Consider the following 15727-nt stretch of genomic DNA (forward strand, 5'->3'; position numbering starts at 1 on the left):
CATTGAAAAGATGTTTTTCAGTATTTCTATACTTATGATTTATGTGGAGGAAGTGCCTATACTCATCAAACACCTACTTTCCTAAACTTTTTGAATGACGGGATTTCATCTTTGGACCACAAAATGGACATGCAAATTTTCCCTTTGTTTGAAGACCTACAAGATAATGTATAATTGGATTAAATATGTTAATTTTTATAATTATAATTATAATGTGCAACTTGAACACTATAACATACCACAAAAATGTGTTAGCCCTGGGGTATCATGTATTGTCCATACAAGCATTGCATGGAATTGAAATTGTCTTTGTCCTATTGGTCTAGGGACGTCATACATAGTGACACCATTCCATAACTCCAATAACTTGTCGATAAGAGGCTCAATATACACATTCATATCTTTAAATTGGTACTTACCTAGTTGAATGAACAAAAACATTACATAATTATTATAACCATTTTACTGCAATATTTATAATAAAATGTAGATGACTATTAAATGATAAAATACCTAGAACAATCATCACCAACATTATGTGCTCCCTCTTTATTGACATCCATGGAGGAATATTATTGTTGATAACAAAAACTAGCCACATCGAGTAAACATATCTCATCTCTCCAAATGGATTGGCATCATCCGCTGCCAATGAAAGCTTGAGATTACGAGGTTCTTCTTTAAAGTGTGGCCACTTTCCCTCTATGTCCATAAATGTTGAATAATCTATAGGCATTCAAATAATGTCATCTTGACATCTATTGTGTGCATGGTAATCCATAAATTGTGCCAAGCTAGTGCACCTAAATAATCATTGCATACATGGAATAATGGGAGTATAACAAAGAACCTTGCAAGACATCTTTTTTGTTATTTGATTTGTTCGATATCTACTGCTATAACATTTAGGGAATTCTATTGCAAATTCATGTTGTTTATGATATATAATATGATCATTGGGACAAGCATCTATTGCTCGATACTCCATTCCAATATCTTTCAGAATGGAAGATAATTCTCGGTGTGAGCGAGGTAGAATATTTGAAGGTGGTAACAAAAACTCACCTATCAATCTACAAAATATCAGTTTGTTAATATAAAGAATATTAATGGTACATGATTCACCCTTTATTAACTATAATGACATATACGACATACCTTAACATACGTGAGATTGTTATGTTTGATAAAGCATTCATAACCTCAAAGTTCACCAACAACAATACAAGAGAGAGAAGAGTTGGTTGGGAGTCTTCATAAAGGGGCTCGTATGCCTTCTCAAGTATAGGTAAATCATGAACAACATCAAAGTCATCTTGATCATCATGATCGGTTGCACCAGTACTAAATGTGTCATGGATCAATGTATTTATACCATCATCTTCAATTGTGTTTTATGGCGCATGATCGTCATCTTCCATGGGATCATTATCTTCAGCTTTGATATTCACACCTCCATGTTCCTCCACTTTGAAAAACATATTCTCCAAGTTGTGTTGGTCCATATCATGTGCTCTGAGGAGCTCGACCTATATAAAGATGATCAACATAAGTAAACCATGATCATGATCTCATCATGAAGTGATTTCTTATGTATATAAATTGTTGAACCTATATAAAGAACAACTTACCAATGGATGATATTCATGTCCCCCTTCAATGTGACCATGTTGCCTACAATGTTTCTTAGTTGTTTTGATTAGAAGTCTTCTAGTCTTTAAGCGCTTACAAATTTTGCAGGGACAATAACATTTTCCATCACCTTTTCTTTTCAAGTTAGACCAAAATCTAGCAATTGTCTCCTTATTTTGTTCTTTTTTGATATTTTCTCACACGGTCTTTCTTCACACGCAATAAAGTCGAGCTATCGAAACTTCGGTGTGTAACCTTCACAAACTATGCAAAAGGATATCACAAGTACGAAAGTCTTCTTAGAACTAGTTATATAGAAGTTGAAATGGTACTTAAACTTAGACCCTCTTTAATTATGAAGACTATTTTATTTAGATAGTTTTCTTGGCTTAAAAAGAAGCTTGATTTTGACAAGTTGATGAAAAATATTTGAGTTTTAAAAAAAGAGAAACCTTTTTATTGTGTCATCTAATAGAATCAACTTAGGAATGATGAATTTATGAATAAGTCAACATGAAACCAACTTCATATGAAAGAGAATTGAATTGAGTATTAGAATCCAAAATATGAAGAAACTTGAGCAGTTACATTAAGAGTTATAATCAATTCGTTTGTTGCAACCCTGTCAACAAGGGTTTTATGATAATTTTGACAAAAACCATTAAAAATTTCTTTATAATCCATGGATGACCTTCAAACATATCTTGAATTAAGGATAACTCTTCATTCTACAACCTCAAATAGGTTATTAGGGCCGGATTCAATCCAAATCTTATTAAGAAAAACATCTAAAGCAACAAATAATCATGACTGTAAAAAACATCAGTTAAAAGTATTGAACAAAATATCAATTTTCTCATTGAATCTTCATCAAAAACATTTTCCAATACATACATTATAGAAACACAATTCCTTCCTATTTATCCAACAAACAATTACATGGAAGTTTTACTTTCAAACTGATATACAACTTTGTAACTGTCACAACCCTGTAGAATTAAGTGACAGTCAGAGGCTTTATTTGATCTAGCCTTACAAGACTTTCCTCCAACTCTGTCACACACACTTAATCTGAACAAATGATGGATTTTATAGCCTCTCATGGTTCTATAATTGTTCCAACTTCCCCTAAGACTGAAATGTACAATTTGACAACATTTTATGCATTGTTGCATTACAACTTTTGCCTTTTGACATGAATGACCACTAAACATTACTTAGATACTTTGAACACCTTAGAATGGACTCAAAACAACATATTAACCTTTATTACCCTTCCATGGGTACATTTACATTATTTGAACAATCAAGACCTGAATAGGACTATTTGACAACTTTTGACAAAATGGCTTAGTTAGCCTTAGACATTGATTTCAGGCTTGACAAGATTGTTTATTTTTCATTACTCATGATGAGTATGTACCTTCTTAATCTAAGTACCATTTAGTTCTCCATTTTATTTAAGAAACAAAAGAGTATGGATGTCTAGAAGTGGAAGAGAAATGGAAGAAGTCCATTAGAACTCCACAAGTTTGCAAATCAAACCATCAATGTAGTCTACCCCGAAGAAAGCAACCTAGCAAATCCAAAGGTCATCGAGAAGTGATTAACTATTGCTAAGAGGGGATAGGAGTTATCCCAACACTTGATAGACACATCAAGAGGATATACACCGATCGAGTTATTACTAAAGTATCATTGGTGTGACTTTCGCTATCAGAACATGCGAATTGTTCTCTTTCCAATAGTCGATAAGGCTATCGGTAAGACTTACACCGATAGGAAGAGAAGCCTTAGTCATTGGTACAACTTAAAGAGATCGGGGTGTAACATTTCAAGCTATCCCGATGCCCGATGGAAACAATAGAGCTAGAGATTCATCACGGAAAAAGTAACTATCGGCAGAGGTTGTTCAAGGTTATGCTGATACCTGATGGAGGGCTCGGGAAGACACACACCGATAAAAAACAAAGTGACTTAAGGAATGAAATATTGTCGAAGGCACCAAGGGAGTAATTTGTCAAGAAAGCATATACCGATGAGTCATTAAAAATACAATTCAAAACTGAAACCAAAGCAACCTGTATTTAATGTGTGCAATTGAGTAGATTGATGGCTCACACGAGGCAAATTAAGAACCAAATGCAGGTTGTGTCTTAGTAAAAAACACCTAAGGTGAGAATTATTTCTCACAATTCGTCACACATCATGGAGGTTTCAAGTTCATCAAGAAGAAAGAGGAGCGCTAAGGGCTCTGAGTCCACGTATAAAAAATCCAAAACAATGCAAGTCCCTCCTACATGGAAACTGAATCAAGATATCATTGATCAATTGCAGTCCCCAGGCCCGAAATCAAGGAGGTCGAAACATCATTTGCCTAGAAAAGACCAGCTTGAGGACGGGATTAAAGGGGTTGGAGATGTGTGGGAAAAGGTGAGAGGTTATGAACTCTTCTTGTTTCATTTTCTGAGAAAGGACAGAGAAGTGCCAATTTGTAACCTGTGGATAACCAACTTAGGTAAACTAGTTGTTCCAAATGTTTTTGTAAATATCATATTGATGGAAGTCTTGGTCAAAAATTACAATTATGTGAAGAGATGCATTTAGTTTCCAACTGGAGAAGTGTTTATCATATTTATTCGTGGCACCATAGTTGAAGTTTTTAGCTTAGACCCTAACCCTGATGTACCCTTGTCATTTGAAGAACTAGAGCAGGAATTTGTTACAATGGATACTACTTATAAAGGGTGGAACTTAACTTTCCATGGGGTTCAGAAGGGCATTCTAACTGAAGAGGATGGTCCCCCATTCAACATGGACATTTTTAGACACTACTTATAGTACACCTATATGTCATGCAGACAGGTTGGAGGTATAGAGGTCCCTAATGTAGCTAATATTGGGCCGCTAGTTCTAGCAGAAAATGTACACATGTATGAGCCAAGACCCTTTGATTATGCTACTTATGTTGTAGAAAAATTACATGAAGGTTTCTTGAACCTCAGAGATAATAGGGAGACCACTTTCAAGTTTTACTCGTTGTTAATGCATTTTATTTTATTTTATGGAATATTTAGGGGTATGTGGCCAATGAATTTAAAATTGAACACAATGGATAGAGTAGGTAAAGAACAACTAGTACAGATGTGAACATCAGTTTGGGATTCATGATATGTGAAATCAAACTACATCAAGTTTGAAGAGCTAATAGTAAAGCCATTATACCAGATGTATGGTGTCCTATGTGAAGGATCTATTTCCACTTAAGTTAAAAAATTTCTTAGACCCATTGTTTTTTATGAAAGAGGTACATTGTCAATCACAACTAGGGTGATTGTTTTGTTTGCAAGGATTTTATTTGCTTCGGGATTTATGGTTTCAAAGGAACCCCATATCTGTTGTCAAAACTTGTACCAGACAGAATTTCTCATTTGGAGATTGTGAGACAGTTAAGTGTTTTGAATGCCAAACATTTTGGAGGTATGCATAAACAGACTTTCATGCCTAGGACTCTTAGTATTGGGTATTTTACCATTGTATCAACAAAGGCTTATGAAGCCATTGATAGGAAATTGATTGAAGAATACAATTTGTTCAAATATGTTGCTAGGGTCAATTATGACCCTGAGGGATATATTCACAATTGCAAGAAAAGTAAAAACCTGGGAGATTATATTCATGTTTACTTGGAAGAAGAGGACATGTTTAGAAACATGGAAGAGGAAGAAGCCCATACGACCATTGATGAATTAAACAAGAAATTGGAAGAAAAGAAAAAGAGAGTGCAAGAAATAGAAACTGAAGAAGATGAGAGTGAAGGTGAGTCTGAAGAAGTTGAGGTGGTATCTAGGCATCAAGCACCAGACATGACAGAAGAGCCAGACTTGCAAGAGAAAATCGTTGCCAGGCTAAACATCTATAGTGATGCAAGATACGATGAGTATTTTGCCTTTGTGTCTGATGATGGTTTTATTAAGTCAAAATAATTTAAATCTTTTTTATATAATTTCAAAGGGAAAAAACTAAGAGACTCTATCCCAAATGTAACCCCCAAAAAAGAATCAGAATTGTTGGGGAAATGAAAAGAAGAAATTGGTTTTAAATTGACCACTATAACCCCTCAAAGGGGAAGACAACTTCTTAGTGAAGCAGGAATCATCATCTTTCCAGGATGGGACATGAGTGCATCATTTATTTTTGATAGCATGTTACATTCTAAGAATAAGGATTTTAAATTGGATATTCAGGGGGTAAATGATGTGTATGTCGGCTCTAGATTTGACCAGAATGAAGAGGCTCTTTTATGGGCTCTTTACCCTCCAAATAAGAGGCCAAAAATCATTGATGTGGATAAAGCCTTTGGTCACATGATGAAATTGAAAGTTGGTGAAGTAGATCCCATTGTTACTATTGATATGGGTATTGATATTTCAAAATTTAATAAAGCACAATTGGTCAAAGTGATCAAAGAAAGAGATCAATACAAGGGATTATATGAAGAATTGCTAAAAAGAGGAGGACAACCCGTGCCACAAATCCATGATGGGTCTCAGTGGAAAATGAAATGTGAGGAAGTGCAACTGGAAAATAAAAAAGTTGAAAAGGAAAATACAGAGTGTGAGGGCTGACATGGCCTCTATTTTATTGACTAAGAGATTTTAAAAATTGGAAAGTTTCCTTAAAGATTTCTCGGTTGTTTATCAAAAGAATATGGATAATGCAATATCTTACAACCGGATTTATAACAGACTGGGAACTCTATTGAATGATAAGACAATGGCCAATACAGATGTTGAAGTCATTAAAGGAATAGAAAAGCAATTGAAAAAGCATGAAGACTTTGACACAAAATTGCAAAATGAATTTAATGAATGTAAGGAAATAGTACAACATGGTTTTCCAAAAATTGAAGATCAAAATGGACAGATTAAGGATAAGGATAAATGGATTGTGGAGTGCCAAAGTCTTCCCAATGCTTCCCTTAACATTGCTTGGTCTAATGTACTTGACATGACAGAGACAAACGAGCAGATGGAAAACTTCATCACTTTGGAGATTATAGTTAGAGATATTATCTATGATGTAGATACCTACAAATCAGAGGGATATTTGAAGAACATTCAAAAGTGCGATCAGATGCTTGGAGACCAGTCATAGATATCAAAAGATGTTTAAAGATGTGACTTTGTATTTCATAGTTTTAGTTTGTTAGGGAAGTTTTTAGGTAGTTAGTTTTTTGTTAATTTTACTTTAATGAAAGGGTATGCCCTTTCATTTTTCAAACCGAATCCTCATCTATATGTGGAGGATCTTTTAGGAGAGAGAGATATCACAAGTTTATAGTATTTTTTATCAAGACAATATCTATGCATTTTCTTATGAACTCGTTGTCTGGAAGTACCAAGTTGATGGAGGATATGCACTAAAATCAACTGGTTTAAGTATTTTATTTTCAATATAAAGATTCAAGTGTTACTCATTCACGATGGTATCTATCTTTTCAATGGATTTATCATTTCCTTGGATAAATCTATTTACATAGGTTATTTCATTGTGCAATCTTATGTTGTTGTAATTAAGATTAATTTTTAGTTTGAATATTAGTTTGAAGGATTGGTTGGCAAAGTTTGAATTGTCTTATTGGTCTTTCAAAGTAAAGTTAAATTTAGTAAGACTAACTAGATGTCACATTTTAATTGCAATTCATATGGAAGCCTTTGAGATGATAGTCTTATTACATTAACAAGTTATTAAAACTGTCTCTAAGGTTAAACGTAGGATTTTTCATTTGAAATGATATGAAACTAGTAAACAATCAAGACACTGGTCTTTTATTGATTTTATATATTTGAATCAAGTATTTCCAAAACAAGTTTCATTAAGGAATCATATTTATAATTCATACAATCACTACTTTATAAACATTCATTTACAAGCAAGCAGATGGAAAACATTCATTTACAAGCAAGCAAGCAGATTGATTCTGATGTAGTAAATAGGGTTTACTTATTTTTTAATTTTTATACAATACTTTTAGCCTTTATCTAACATAATCGATAATTGGAAGACTTTTAAATAACTAGGAACTGCAACATTAGGAAAGTAAAGAAAAACAGATAAATGAGAACATACAGATAGGATGACAAGCTCAAATTTATGAGACACTCACTCTGAAATGAACTTGTCTGCAACCAACTTGACATAATTCAAACACACAACTTGCAAGTCCACATGAATTTACAGGCATGCAAAAATCTATAGGAATTTCACCATCTCCAATAGTTCAAAACCCTCCAAACTACAGAATCAATACTTCGATATCACCTACTAGACAACCCAATTTGCAGAGGAAGAGCCACAAGAAACAAAGGAATTGGCAGAGGCAGAGGAAGTTGAGAGTTCAATCTGTCGCGTGTGGTTTTCAAATGAACTCGCCCTTTTTTTTTTTTAAATAATGTTTATGGTCGTCGAAATTCTGACTAGATGGGCTTCATCAGAAAATGTTGTTGACATTGTCGTCAGCATTTCGACGCTATCAGCCATTTAAAAAAAAAAATCAAATTTGATCACAAAATGCCTTGTCCGTAAGAAACCTTCATCATAATTTGAGGCCAAATGTATTAGTGATAGCTCCTAGAAGTGCAATCTTGTGTCATCTAATCCTGCAAACCATTAAAACTCGTTAGAGAAAAAGGTTTACATGTTTTAGTTTATTCTACAGAGATTTCATAAAAGTATGATATTTACATATTAACATATGCCTAACAACTTACTTGAAGCAATGGCCAAAGCATCACCCTTGAACTATGTGAGTAAATCCTTGCTTTCTAAGGGATCTCCATAGTTTTATGATCAAGTACAAAAGATAATAGCCATACCTATAACTAGGAAGCATGCAACAACATCAAATAGAGAAATTGGACCAAAGCCTAGAGTGTATGCAAGGGTGTTAGAAAGGAGCCCATACATAATGGCTACTAGACCATTGCCCAAGAATATTGCCTTTAAGAATCTCAATGACAACCATTATTGATCAAAACCCCTCTGCAAAAAAGAAAAAAGCTTCAGTAATAAGAAAATAATAACACAACCCTAGTTGATTCTTGCAGATCTAATAGTTATGAAATCACCTAACTAACCATGCTTTGTTATGCATTGTTAGAAAAGAGCTAGATTGTCCTGAATTTCTAATCAAATACAATTAGATATGACCTTGAAATGTTCAGCAACAAGCCATGACCCGAAAGTTGAAAATAGAAGAGATGTAGCAATTCCTCCTAGAATGCGACCAAGCATCAAGACTTCCTACTCAAGAAAGTGCTTTTCAACTTAAAATTTAAGTTATGCAATATGTTATTCATGCCCTCTCATGACCCCTGTAGATACAAAGACTAACACTTTAATATGTATTTAATTTAATTACTCTCTTGAATTTGGACTATAATTGATTGTGTTCTTCAAGCATGATTGACTATATCATTCCTTTCAAAACACCACAATCATGTTGTGGTATACTATACTATTACAAACAAGGTTTGTATTTTAATGAGACTGTAGCTTACTTAATTTGCCTGAAATTTCAATCGCCTAGCTTAAATGTGAGTTGTGGTTGTAGGGTAGAACTAGAATGTGAACTATGAACTACTTTGAAGATTGATGAGCTATTAACTCAAATTAAGTAAAGTGTGTGAACTGCAAATCACTCTGAAAAAGTAATAACTGGTCTTATAATAGTTAAACTTTCAAACATTTTTCTGAAAAATCACATAAAACTTACAAATATAGTTAATTTCATCACTAGCAAAACCTCCAATTTTGAGAGTCTTGGATTAGATGTCCACTAGAAAATTTTGCATAGTTTGATTAAAAAGTATAGGATGAGAGGAGTAAGAGATGCACACATTGGAGTTACTAGCATCCATAGCCTGATCAAAGAAAGTGTGATTCTCATAACACAAAAAATATTCATCGAAAATCATTCAGCAGAGAAACAAAATTCTTCATTGACACATTCTATTTAATAACAAGGACATGGAACCCTGCCATGAACCCAAAACGTCTAAAATAAAAATTCAAACTAGCGAAGACATGGAATCCTATCATTCGCACAAAGCTTCTAAAAGAAAAAATGAAACAAGAAATCTCAGCAGGGCTACTGAAACTCAAACATCTTGAAAACCAGAAAAAACCCTTAATATGGCATGAGTTAAACCCTAAATGCGCAAACCAGACAAAAAATGCACTAAATACCAAAAAAAGGGTGTTCATGTTTTTTACCCATGGTGCCGAGGGCATCAAAATATTTGTACAAAGTTGTAGAGGTTGCCTTCCATTCATCTTCTTCTCTGCCATAAGAAGTGGATGCCGACACCAAAATAATTAACCACATTGATAATTTTATTCCAACAAACACTCTATTTATTGAAAACAATGCAAACCATATTCTCAGTTTCTTACTCTGTCTCAGAGGTGTCGTTGCCCCACTAAAAATGGTGCATCTCAAAGGAATTTTGAGGGATGTAATAACTATAATGAAAAATGTTGAAACATAGACAATGCATGTGTTCTATATTGCATGCAGGTCACACATCTTCCTCCTGACAATTTGCGCTACAATTTTTAGAAACGAAAGCTCCAAGGTTTGCATGTCTTTGTTAATTGTGTGTTCTCTCTTATGGGAACCTGTGAATAACTTTGAATGCCTTTGCCAACTTTGTGCAATATGAATAAGAGATTGCCAAAATACACTGTACAAAAATTTCCACTAAAAAATGAGCAACTTCTTGATAGCACATAATTGAAAATAAAACTATGCAAAGTTTTCTGGCATGTTGATTAGGTGAAAGGGGAAAGATTAATCATTGTTTACCGCTGAAGCCTTCGCTATAGTTCCCGCAGGAAGGAACTAATAACTCCAAATGATTGAGCACTATAAAATACCACAGACTCTTCATGTTGGAAAGAGAACAAAATACAACTTGGTCATATTGGGACATAGAAAAATATTCAAATCCTTCTACAAGAAGCACCCACTAAGGCTTGCTAGAATTTAAATTCTTCTATTGTATTCTATCCTAAAAACTACTAACTCTAGAACTGTAAATTATGAACCACCCTTACAAAAGAAGGATAACAAAATATACAGCCTCTACTCCACTCAGTACAACATTGATAACTAGTAACCAAAATATCGTTGACACCCTCAGTGTGCTCATCCATTATGAGGTTATTGTAACTATTTATTTGAATGTTGTTCACACTTGTAGGATGCGGCATCAACACAAAGACAATGGTTGCAACTTAAAATTATGGCATAGCCTCAAAAAGCTTTGGTTTCTCTTTTGCTCAGGAGGAGCGTTGCAATGATACAAGTCTGGCCCCCTTTTCTTTTCTCATATAAATTTTGCTTTCTAGTCCCACCCAATGCAACCAATGGCCCAACTTGGAAACTGAAATAAAACATCCTATCTCAAAACAAGCACCATGATGTCACATGGACATTGTGGTGGCCTCATTATCCCAACTTGGTGGGGTCGTAAGTTTTTTATCAGTACTCAAAATTTGAAATCACATACATCATCAAAAAGATCTTTGAGGGCTCTAATTTTAGTTCCTTAAATCCAATGCCTTAGGCTACTCTATTTAAGGGACTAACAACAATTTTGACCCCAATTTATCTTTCAAAGGCCTCCAAAAATGCAAATTACTAAAACATGGAAAATATTAAAAAAGAAATTAATTTTTTATTTTTCTTATATCTACTCGTTCCATCACCTTTGGATGAATCTAGATTGCCTAAATTCTAGGTCTCTTTGGCTACTTTGACCAATGGCACAACTTTAAATTTTGTAATGCATGAAAGTCTCCCAGAACTCGCACCCTTGTGACAAGTGGTATGTTGCTGAATGAATTACGTTCAAAAGCCCTTTTTCTTTTTACCTTTTCTAATGGCACATGAAGCCACCACATGGCTCACAGGCATTACTTGAAGGAAGGCCAAGCATCCTTAGGGAAGAGAATACACACCAAAATGACATGTGTACCACTTTGAAAAAGAACTTTAGTTGGCTGAAAATAACATAAAAGCCACCCGATATAAAAAAAAATGCCTACATGAAAAGTGAATCTCCCATTTTGTAGTAATATTTTCACAGTTTCTATCAATGCCTTCAACATAAACCCACAAAAATGTAGATTTTTTCTACAACTTTGGCAAATCACATGGGACCTTGTCTTGAGGAGGTTGAACCGAAAATTTATGGATATGTAAACCAAAATACCACACACTCTAATAAGGAAGTTTCCACCTTACCAATTCATTTGAAGTATTCTTAGACCGATTCTTAATGATGAACCATAGGGGCATAAAAATGTTACAACTGGGATCTACTAAGCATTTTTCTAGTATCAAGTTTGGAGTTAGTTGACAAAGAATAATGTGAGTACAAATAGGTAGAGTGATTGGGTTGAATTAGAAGTCAATCCTGACACTCAATAGAAAAGTGATTGGGTTGAATTATTGAATGTGACACAGAAGCTCAATCCTGATATTAGAGCTTCTGTGTCACATTTATAAAGTGATTGGGTTGAATTATTGAATGTGACACAGAAGCTCAATAGAAAAGTGATTGGCTATAATCCTGAATAGGTAGAGTGATCCCGACACTCATAGAAACTTCTACATGATATTGGTGGCACATTCAATAATGTTCCTTGTGTCCCTGCATTGTCTTCCAATCTCTAAATTTCCACATAACCTACCTAGGGTGGCTTAAAGCCATCTATAGAAATACATAAGGATAATTACTTATTAAATAACAAGTCAAATATATTTTACACTAACACCCCCTTAAGTGCCATTTAGGCAAGAATGAAAGCAATGATGATGAGTCCTAGCTACTAGCCATGCTAGGTACCCATGTATAAATAAAGATCTCTCATGAATAGACAAAAGGGATAAAGCCATATGGGAACAAAACTCCGCTCTAAAAGAGAGAAAGAGAAGGATAAGGCCTCCTACAAAGATGCCCGTGTGGAGATTATAGAAAATGATGATTGACCACAGGAGCCAAGATTCATCTACAAGCAAAACACCTATCACACAATAGAGATCAAGCAAAGATTGTATGCTTTATAAGAACCAGAGAAATATGTATTATTGTATAAAGAATGATTGGAGATATAGTTAAAATGAATGAATGAATCCTTATAAAAATATGAATGAAACCCTAGATGAAAAAACCTAACATGCTAAATTAGGAGAATTGAAGTAATGCAAATTAGGAGCTAAATTGAACAAACTCTAGATGAAAAAAGCAGGTGTAAGTTTAGACTAAGTAACAAGTAATGGACATAATTAATAAATAATTAGATAAATGCCCTAATTACTCCAACACCCCCCCTAAATATTAACTTGGGGATAAGATAAAGAGCTAATGGTGAATGCAAAATGCATGCATGAATGAGTTCCAACAACTAGGCATGGTTAGGAACTCATGTGCAAACCAATGTAATGCAACTCTCACAAATGGGGAAAAGGGGAAAAATTCAGTGGGAGAAAAAAAGAGAAAAAGAAATGAAAAATAAAGTATGTGTGACAAGTATGAAGGACTCAAGATATCTCCCCAAGTACTGAATCTATCACATAAGTACAATAAAGATTCCCCCCATAATAGAGAAATGTAGAGACAATGTATCCCCCCCATAGGAGAGAAGCTTCAATATCAAAGAAGAAGGTTGGAGGATGAATGTTGATGAAGATTCGAGAGCGGCAAACCATGTTCCTCCCTTTAGGAAGAAACAAATCAAGTCGCCATGGGATAGGAAACTCCATGAAAGGATATGGAAGTAGATGTATCATGATGTGTACCATTGAATATTTCTCAATTGTCCATCTATCTAAATCATGATATGCCAGATCAATTAAAGCAAATACAAACAATCATTAAGATACCTAATGAACAACCTCTAAAGGCACTAAAGATGGGATGACGAAAATTCTCAAACTACCATCAAGGAGTAATAGAATATCCTCAATCATGTCCCCAATGTCTAGAGTGTGTGATGTATTAAATAATATTATAATATCTAGCAAGTACTCATCCCACTCTATTGAATCTGGAAGGGAATAACCAACCTATTGAACTGAATTGATCTCTGAATAAGCAAGAGGTGGAGGATCAAAACAAGTCTCATGAACCATTGTGGATGATTGGAGCACACATAGTTTCAAGTGACCAAATCTCTCCTCATATTTTTGATCCACTCTCGATGCATGAGAGGTTGGACCAATTAATGAAACTACATGCCTAACGGTAGATATGTTAGCTACCCTTGGATTTTGCCTTGATTTTTGTGCCCCCAACCAAATTGACTTGATTTTTCAAATGCTCGTATTTTGATAAAATGATCATTGATCTTAGGATTTTTGACATTGTGGACATGATGATAACCTCCATTTGATCCCAAAGTGCACGAAAAATTCATCCTGGGTTGGATCCCTTAATCATGCAAATAGGAAGTTGACACAGAAGCTCTAATATCATGTAGAAGTTTCTATGAGTAATTTTATAAATGGAAAGGAGATTGGAAGATAATGTAGGGACACAAGGAACATTATTGAATGTGCCACCATTAACCTCAATATAACCACTCCTAGTAACATTCATGTAAGTGTTATTACCTATCAAAAATCTATGGAAATGCATGATGCTCAAAAGAAGTGATGCAGGAGCACCGGAGTAGTTCAAACCGGTTAGAGAACTTAACTGTGAAATTACTTGGATATTGTGGCATTTCTTCATGTTTGAGAGTTTAGCATTGTGGATTTTGATTTATCACCTTGAGTTCCTTGTCTTTATCATGTTCGAGGTTCATGGCATTTGGATTTAATTCCGGTGAGATATCGATTTTGGTATTGGCCCGGTGTTGATTTGTTCTTACCAGTTAGTCTTGCAGAGTGTTGAGCAAAGTTAAATTGGGTTGCGGTTGATTCCCATGACTTGCGGATTGTTGAGTTATGTTTCTTGTGCCTTGTTCTGTGTTCCCGAAGAACCAGGGGATGTTTTATGCCTTTTATGATGTTCTTAGTGATTTGAGCTAACATGTTATTGTTTACACGTTTCATTATGAATCGGTTGGTATTAGGCCGACTTGATCGAGTTATTATTATTTGCGGTCGGTATAAAGGGAAATTTTAGTGATTCATTTTAGGATAGAATACAAAAGATAGAGGACAAAGGTTAGATATAAAATGAAGATGTAGATATTGGTTGGATTCTAGTATGGTAGGATTGAAGTTGGTAGGGTTGAGGTCTGGATCAGTGCAGAACAATGGAAGTTGTTACCAGTTGATGATCTGTGGATCATAGATCTAAGTTGTAAGAGTGTTTTGTAATCTTGGATTGCGGTCCAGCATGTGGCATATGTAATTCTTCAAACTGTTATAATAAAATTGTTCATATTGTTTACCGGTTGTGTATTATATGGTGTTAGAACTTGTTCTTTCTACTTTATCTATGTTGTGTTATCAGTTACCGATATATCTTGCATGGTGTTTGTGTTTAGGCTGCAAGGAGGGGATGCCCTTCATTGGATCTGCCTACCTTGACTGCATCAAATGGTATCAGAGCTAGTTTGTGAACCTATTGTTGGAGGAAGACCTGGTTATGCACTGATTGGTTGGACTTGTTTAGATCACCGAACGTGAGGCAGAGAAAGGCTTGCAGGTAGACCGTTGATCCTAGAGCTTGAGCTTGAGGTAGTTAGTAAGTGGAGACTTGAACTGATCACTGATTGAGGCAGGCTGCAGGTGGACCGGTAGATTGTCGTGGACCGAAAGTCGTAGTCAGATCACCAAATCTTTGAGGCACTTGCAAGTACCTACTGACCGATCATCGAACTAGACCAAGTGATGGGACTCACTTTTCAATTAACCCTAAGAGTGTGATGCGGGAGCACCGGAGCAATTCAAACCGGTTAGAGCAGTTAACTATGAAATTACTTGGAGATCATGGCATTTCTTCATGTTTGAGAGTTTAGTGTTGTGGGTTTTGATTTATCACCTTGAGTTTGTTGTCTTTATCATGTTTGAGAT

Source organism: Cryptomeria japonica, chromosome 10, assembly GCF_030272615.1.
Source record: "Cryptomeria japonica chromosome 10, Sugi_1.0, whole genome shotgun sequence".
Lineage (NCBI taxonomy): Eukaryota > Viridiplantae > Streptophyta > Pinopsida > Cupressales > Cupressaceae > Cryptomeria > Cryptomeria japonica.